Genomic DNA, 8,292 nt, shown 5'->3' with positions numbered 1-8,292 from the left:
CAGAGACTTATTTTGAAGTACGACACTACACTCTACAGTGAAAGCTACTGTCTCTACCTCACTAATAGACATTTTCCTTGTCAATATTTCTTTCATAAACATTGCATATGAAGGAATTTGTGTGATTAATTCAGTGAAGGGAACTGTTACATTCAAATATTTTACCACCTCAAGGAACTTACCAAACTGCTTATCCAAATTTGTCTTCAAGTGACGATTGGGGAATGGAAGTTTGATAATTGGCTTTGGAGCATTGTTGCTCTTGTTTGGAGTAGCCACCTTCTCTAGAGTCGTACCCTGCAATGTAGAATTAGATATGTTAGTACTATCCTTTAGCCCTGCAGGGCCATTAACTACATTTTTTGGTTTAACGGAATCAAGATTAACATTATTTAATAAAATAGGTTCATCAACTCTGGGCATAGGGGGCCTTTCATAATTTGAACCACTCCTTAGGGTAATTGCATAGGCTTGATCTGTAGGCCTGGTCGGCTGTGCCGGAAGAGCTCCCTGTTGGCGGGCTTGTAGAGTAGCGGAAAGTTGCGCAATTTGATTATCTACAATTTTATTATGTGCTAGAATTTGATCAATTGTCACATCTCTACTCTCCAAGTGCTTTTGCATATTAACCAACATTGCTCTAATTTCCACCAAAGAAGGGTCGGAAGGTGAGGAGGTTTGTTGTGGTTGGTTCTTCTGGCCAGCATTGGGATGATAATATTTCTGCTGTTGTTGTTGTGGCGCCTGTGGTTCTTGTGGTGGTGGATTTTGAACATTAGTACTCTGGTAGGAAAGGTACGGATGATTCCGATACCCAGGATTGTAGGTGTTGGAGTATAGGTTATTCTGCCTATAAGCTTGAAAGGCATTAACTTGCTCCACGGAACTCCTGCAATCTTGTTCCCAGTGACCTATAATACCACAATTTTCATAGAAAGCCTCATTAGAATTATTATTTATTGCAGAAACATTAGCTACATTGGCAGTGCTAAGATTATCTAATTTTTGACATATAGAGGTCAGTTGAGCTTGCAAAAAGGATACAGAGTCAACACTATGTTTCCCCTTGTTAGCAAATCCTCTAGGATTCCCATATTGGGAATTGTGTATCGCCATGTCTTCAATAACCTGACCTGCATCTTCAACATCAAGATTCATAAATCTCCCACTAGCTGCAGAATCTAAAATTATTAGAGAAGAATTTCCAAGGCCATTATAAAAGGCTTGGATTAACTGCCATTGTGCTAAATTATGGTGGGGGCAGTCTCTTTGTAGATCCTTGAACCTCTCCTAAGCCTCATATAAAGATTCATCGGCTTCTTGGGCAAAGTTCTGAATCGCACTCCGTAGTACGGTTGTTCTCTCTACAGGATAATACTTGTTATAGAAATTCAAAACAAGAGTTTCCCAGTCATTTATACCAAGTGTAGTTCTATTTAAGCCATTAAACCATAATTTAGCTTTTCCAGTTAAAGAAAAGGGAAAGAGAATCTCCCTGATTTGGTCTTGAGTGACCCCGGCTTGCCTGTTGGTGTTACAATATTGACAATAGTCGTCAATGTGAAGATTCGGGTCTTCACCCTTGGCTCCACTGAATTGCTTCCTCTCTATCATCGTTATAAATTGAGGTTTAATTTCGAATTGAACCCCATCAAGAGCCGGAGTAGGGGTTAGATGTGGAAAATTTGTAAGCTTAGGTTGTGAGTAATCACTAAGCTTCTTTGGAACCGCCATCTCTGATTTTGCGTCTGTTGAAACTTCTGAATCGCTAGAACCAGTTGGAGGATCGCGGTGATTATTATTATCACCAGAATCCGCCAGAATTTGCTTGTAGAGATTTTTCTGTCTATGGAAGGAACGTTCGATCTCAGGATCGAATTGGATGTACCCTGATCTGGAACACCTGGGCATAAACAAAAACTATAAGCAAATATGAGATTTGCCACAGAGAACTAACGTTCTCTGAGACAAAAAGAAATAACCTAGACTACAAAAATAATCAGAAATAAAAATAAAACAGTTTCCCCGGCAACGGCGCCAAATTTTTGACAGGGTAAAGTCGTATCCCCTAATCAAAAGTAATTCCTAAATCCTCTAACTAATGTAGATAGGGAAGTAGGGTCAAATCCACAGAGAAACGAGTCTTTCTACTTCTAATTAACTAATATAATCTAGATTATGAAGTAACCAATATATATATTTGAACAATAAACTAAACTACGGAGATCAAGAACAAGGAGAAAATAATATATAAAAGGATCTAGGGCATAGGTTCACCAATAAATAATATTCCAGGGTTGAATATAATAATCATTCATCAATGCATAATTAATCAGATCATAAAGGGCTTTCGCTACGTATTACAATCACACAATTAATTTACCGGTATTAAATCTCATCTTTCGAATCTCGACTTAACCATTTATAAATTAACCTGCCTATTGAAACTAGACCTAAACATCAATTCTCATCTGTCGAATCTCGAATCAATATTGTCAAACTCATGCATAAAAGATCAGGCCTAATCTAGTCACAGAGCATTAAATCAATCAATAGGAAATTAATCTAGCATTGATAATTAACAACAATAAATTACCCTTTCATATTATTTATGGATCCCCATAAACCCTAGAAATAGAACTACTCACACATAATAAAAACTAAACTAAAGAAATCAATAAAGTAAGACGTAATCAAAGGAATAAAAATAAACAACTAAGATTAAAAGAAGATAAATAGTTACCAAACGAATCTGGAATTAATAAAGTAATTAAGAACAAGAGTTGAGAGAAAAGTTAAGAGAGAGAAAAATCCTAAGTGGAGAGAGAAAATCTAAGAAAGAAGGTAATAACCAAAATTACGTACATAAATCGTACTTAAACAACCAACTAAACAACTCCTAATTAGAAACTAAGTGCCCGTCTAACAAAGCCCTCCAAAAACACGCGCCCGATCGGGCTAGAGGCCGCCCGATCGGGCGCGCCTTTTTGCCTTGCCCGCTGCTGGTGTGCCGCGCCCGATCAAGCTTATGCTCACCAGATCGGGCGCGCCTCTTCCTTGAGGGTCTTCATGTGCGCAGCCGCCCGGTCGGGCGTTTGCTTGCCCGATCGGGCCCGGTCTTCTTCTTCGAGGCTTGGATTTCGATTGGGCTCAATTCCTCGGCCTAATCTAAGTTTCCTCATCGGGTCTTGATTAAAAGATCCTATAGCCTCGGTATCTCATACCAACCCTTAATCTTTGGCTCTCACCGATCCTGGGCTTCAAAAGTGGCCGTGTCCTTCTATCTTCTGTGGTTGATCCATAAAACCCGGGAAAATGCTCCAAAAGTGCAATTTCCTGTAAAATACAACTAAAACTATGAAAACACTAGAAAACACAAATTATTAATAAAAGTGGCCCGAAAGAGCCAAAAACATTACTAATTATGACCAAGGGACGGGGGTAAATTACTATATAAAATGGACACATCAAAGAGTTAGAAGTAAAACTTACAGAGTTTCCCTTTTCACAGAATTGTGATATACTGAGCAATTTGTACATTAAGCCCTCGACCAGGTACACATTATCAATGGAATGAGATTTTGGTATTCCAATTTTTCCTTTTCCAATGATCTCGCCCTTCTTATTATCCCCAAAGGTTACCGTTCCTCCAGGGTAGTCTTCTAGTGAGAGGAATTTAGATTTATCACCTGTCATATGCTTTGAATAACCGTTGTCGAGATACCACGAGTTGTTCCCCCTCACTGGGACCTACAAGAAAACTAAGCATTAGGATTAGGAACCCGGGTTTCCTTGGGTTCCTTAGACGTGGATGCAATATCAGTTTTCTTGACCGACACTTGTTTTACATTTCTTTTATCAGCTTCTTCTCTTATCCTACATTGTCCATAGAGATGTCCATTCTTACCACAAAAGGTACATACCTTCATGATAGGAAGCTCAACCTATTTCTTTTGCTTACCCTTTCTCTTGGTCATGTAACCAAGGCCTTTAGTTTGTTTTCCTTGAGCTTCAACTATCCACTTAGGTATGACTTTTGGGTCAATACTTCTATCCTTTCTAGCATTCAGTTCCGATTCAAGTTGATCCTTTTGGGTTTTTAAAGTAGAAAGCTCATTTTTTCAAATTTTCAAAATCAACATTGAATTTAAGCAACTGATCGCTAGAGGAATTGCTAGAACTAATATCAGAATTCATGAGCTTATACTGAGTTAATTCAACATTCAGAAGAATACTTTCATTCTTAATTCTATCAGCTATCTCAATTATGTGTTTGTATTTAAAATCAAGCTCTCTTAATTTTCTTTGAGACTTGGCATAGGTTGTTTCCAACCAATCACCATGTTCTTTGCAAACCTTAAGAGCTTTTTCACATTTGTTCAAACTTCACACATGTATCTCTAAAGAATTCTTCTTCTTCTAGACATATATCTATTAAGACGTCTTTAAAGAGAATTTTAAGTTGTTTAGGAAAAAGAAATACCTCTTTTTGGAGTTCCTCAAGGTAAGCCTTTTCATCATCTGATTTATCCATCAGACAAAGATTAGCCGTCTCCTCTTCTGGTTGGTCATCCTCTTCTTCTTCACTATCTGAGTCTCTCCAGGCTGCTCTCATGGCCTTCCTCATGTCTGACTTTTGATAGTTTGCTTTGCTGAATTTTTCTCTTCCCTATTCCTTAGTCTTTCCTTTTCCTTTATTATTTTCCAAAAGGGGACATTCTCTGATAAAGTGATATGGGGATCCACACTTGTGGAAACTGTAGTCAGGTTTTGGATTTGAGGTCTTTTTCCCGAAGTTCCTTGAGGTTCGACCTTTCTTGAACATCTTCTTAAATCTTCGCACAATTAGGGCAGCCTCATCCTCGTCCACTTCTGAGTCTTCCTCCTCATCAGCCTTAAGAGCCAATCCCTTATTTCTTATGGATTCGGTGTTGACTCCAAGGTGTAGCTCATGAGTCATGAGAGAACCTCATAGTTGTTCAATGTTGAACTTAGTAAAGTCCTTCGTTTCCTAAAGGGCTGTCACCTTAGCTCTCCATCTCTCATCTTGCGGAAGACTTCTAAGAACCTTCCTAACCTGCTCATCTGTAGGAATGTGTCTACCAAGGGAAACCAACTCATTTATGATGTTAGTAAAACGGGTTAGCATCTCTTAAATGGTCTCCTTAGGCTGCATTTCAAATCTTTGATACTTAGATATAAGTAGATCGATTTTTGAGCGTTTAACCTCATTGGTTCCTTCATGAGTAATCTGCAGCAAATCCCAAATTTCCTTAGTGTTCTTGCACCACATAACACGATTGTGTTCATGAGGTCCAAGTCCACAGTGGAGCAATTTTACAGCCATAGCATTTATTTCCATTTTATCAAAATCCTCTTTCTCATATTCAGACATAGGCTTAGGGATTACCTCATTCTTAGCATTTGTTTTGGTGACTTCGAAATCACCAACCTCGATGACCCTCCAGACTTGGTAGTTCTCCCCCTTGATAAAGATCTCTATGCGGTTCTTCTAGTAGGTATAGAATTTGCCATTGAACATTGGAGGCCTCTGAGTTGAGTATCCTTCCTCGAGATTTTCATGAGTATTCATTTTCTCCAAGACCTTTCTTCTTCAGGGTTTCCTGATTTTCCTAGAAGTTAGGCTCTGATACCAATTGTTGTTTCAAATAATACTATAAGAAAGGGGGGTTGAATTGTAGTATGAGAGTTTATCCAAAATTTTTGCAGAATTAAAACTAAGTAAGCTAAAGGAACAGAAAGATTAACTAAAGGAACTGAAAAATGAAAGAGAGATTTTTATGTGGAAAACTCCTTGGCCCTAACAAGGAGAAAAACCACGACCACTTGGGATTTTGGAAAAATAATCTTCACTAGAATAGGGCAAATGGTCCTATTACAAACTAAAGACTCAAACTTCAAGTTTCTCAACGAACTTGAAACCCCGAGGAACAAGTCACCCAACTTGTCACTCTTCTCTTCTCTTTCTCTCTTCTCACTTCTCTCTTCTCTTTCTATTCTCTTTCTCACTTATCTTTCTCATACACAAAAGTTCACTCAAACTTCCCCATTCCCCAAATTACAACTCGAAATAAAACTAAACTCTAGTATAAGAACATTAAGAACACTCTATTTAACTTATGTGGAATTGGACTCTTAACTCGAATTAAAGCTTGGAAAAACGTCTTTGTGCAGTAATTCCATTACGCCACTTGTAGACACCCAAATTTGTCTCCCTAAAACCAAACCCGATGATGAATACCTTTCATGTCATTTGATTATCGAACGAAGCGAAAGTGTGAAAAGTCTAGTGATGAGAATGTTTTTATTAAAATATCTCTTCTTTCTGTTTTTGAAAATATTTATTTTCTTACCCTATTTTTGAGAAACGTGAATTTCAGTTTATTTTGGTCCATGATGTGGGTTCAATAATGGTGTAGTTAGATGGGGCTTGAAAAGAACTTTCCAACGATATATTATCAGCCCAATTCCGATAAATAATGAGGAAGTTATGGCCAAAATACTACACTGGGCCCAAACCGGATTTTACCTACGACCCAATTATCATGTGGAGGGTCCAAAGGTTTAATCATATTCCTAAACTAATTAGGATTAATTAGAAGCTTCTATAAGTTTCTAAAAGATCTTAATTATCCTTTTTTGAAAAGATAAGATTAAAGAATTTGAGTTAAATAAAAATTTCCTTTTTTAAAACTTTCCTTTTTCTTAAATCCTAATTCTATTCGAACTTAAATATGTTCAAAGACAGTCAGATTTTATTTTCGTGCCTCATAATCTTTATCCAAATTTTATATGGTTGGATAGATCTTGAAATTATCTTTCCAATGATATATTATAATATTAAATCCGAGCTATAACGGAAAAGATAAGAATTAAATACAAAACTCTATCCAAAACTGACACCGTCCTACTATTTCGGCCATATCTTTTTATATACAAAATATTTTAATCTGATTCTAATTAGGTTGGAAAGTAGACTTCAAGATCTTTCCAGCGACATATTATATGCCTTATTTGAACTTTTGGATCAAAAGATATGATAAAAACAAAATCTGCAAAAACTGTTGTCCATCGAGTTCTATTTCGATTCGAATTCGGATTCTTTTCTTATTCTTCGACCCTCTTTTTTCTCTATAAATAGAGGTCATATCTCCCCCTTTTCAATCACCAACTCTCATCAAGATTTTCTTGATTACTCTCTCTCTCTCTCTTTTCTAAACTAGCCTTCTCTCAAATACAAAATTCCGCATTCGCAAGACTTAGATACACCTAGCCATATTCGAAGTTGCCTTCGCCCTAGACGTGAAAGGTTTAATTTCTGAGGGTTTGGTCTCAAATCTCTCTTTCAATTATTTAATTTAATTGTTTTGATTATTATTTTCCTTGAAGTTACTAACGTGTGTATTTTGTTATTAAAAAGAGGTACGAGGCATCAAAGTAAGTATTTTAATGGTTTTTATTGATATTATGATGTAGAAATCATGCTTAGGTTGTTATTATGATATTCCTAGTATCATGTCTAGGTTAATTTAATATCAAGTATGATTGTTATGATGCTTCCTATGTTCTTCCTAATATTTATGATTGTTAGTATCATGTTAGGGCTAAAGCTTTGATTTTTATTGCTTAATGACATGCTAGGGTTTGTTATTAATCTTGTTAGTATCATGCCTAGGATCTTGCTATTATTATTATGCTTTAACATGATTATGTTAATTATGATTAATTTTATTATTTTAATTATGATTATAATTGTTATAATTTATGATCATGATTATTTTTTATTATAATTATTGTTATTATGATTATTATTATTATTATGTTGCTTTATATTTATTGTTATTGCTTGATCACATTTTTTATGCATGTTTAAAGGGAATTTGTACTTGTAATCATGCTTAATAAGATAATTAATAATCTTGTTTAGGGTTAATATGATTATAATTCAAGTGATCGCCAATAATAGATTTATTTGTGCATTAAATTCAACCAACATAAATAAACAGGTTTAGGGTAATCCTATTGATTGCATGTTAGTCAGAAAGCGCACATGAATACGATCTGAATAAAGTAGAGGCCTATTATTAGGGCAGGTGCAATCTCTTTTAGGTTGGATTTGTACCTTCATCCTCGAACCCTATTTCGTTCAAGGCCTTATGGAGTTGACGATCTCTTGGATCGTTAAGGGGTGTAACCTTCACCTCATGAACGGTTTACAAGTTCCTAAAAAAAACTTGTTGGCGACTCTTTTTGCTCTATCTTCCTTCCCTT

General features: G+C 36.2%; 1 non-coding gene across 1 annotated transcript; it reads left to right on the top strand.

Annotated features, from left to right (window-relative positions):
• The first annotated feature begins 1,246 nt into the window (after window positions 1–1,246).
• LOC145641272 (small nucleolar RNA R71) lies at window positions 1,247–1,353 on the top strand. The gene has a single exon (XR_014115325.1). It is a non-coding gene; the product is annotated as a small nucleolar RNA R71 (small nucleolar RNA).
• Window positions 1,354–8,292: the final 6,939 nt, after the last annotated feature.

Source organism: Chenopodium album, chromosome 7 (genome assembly GCF_948465745.1).
Source record: "Chenopodium album chromosome 7, dcCheAlbu1.1, whole genome shotgun sequence".
NCBI classification, from domain to species: domain Eukaryota; kingdom Viridiplantae; phylum Streptophyta; class Magnoliopsida; order Caryophyllales; family Amaranthaceae; genus Chenopodium; species Chenopodium album.
This window is presented reverse-complemented; position numbering and strand designations above follow the sequence as displayed.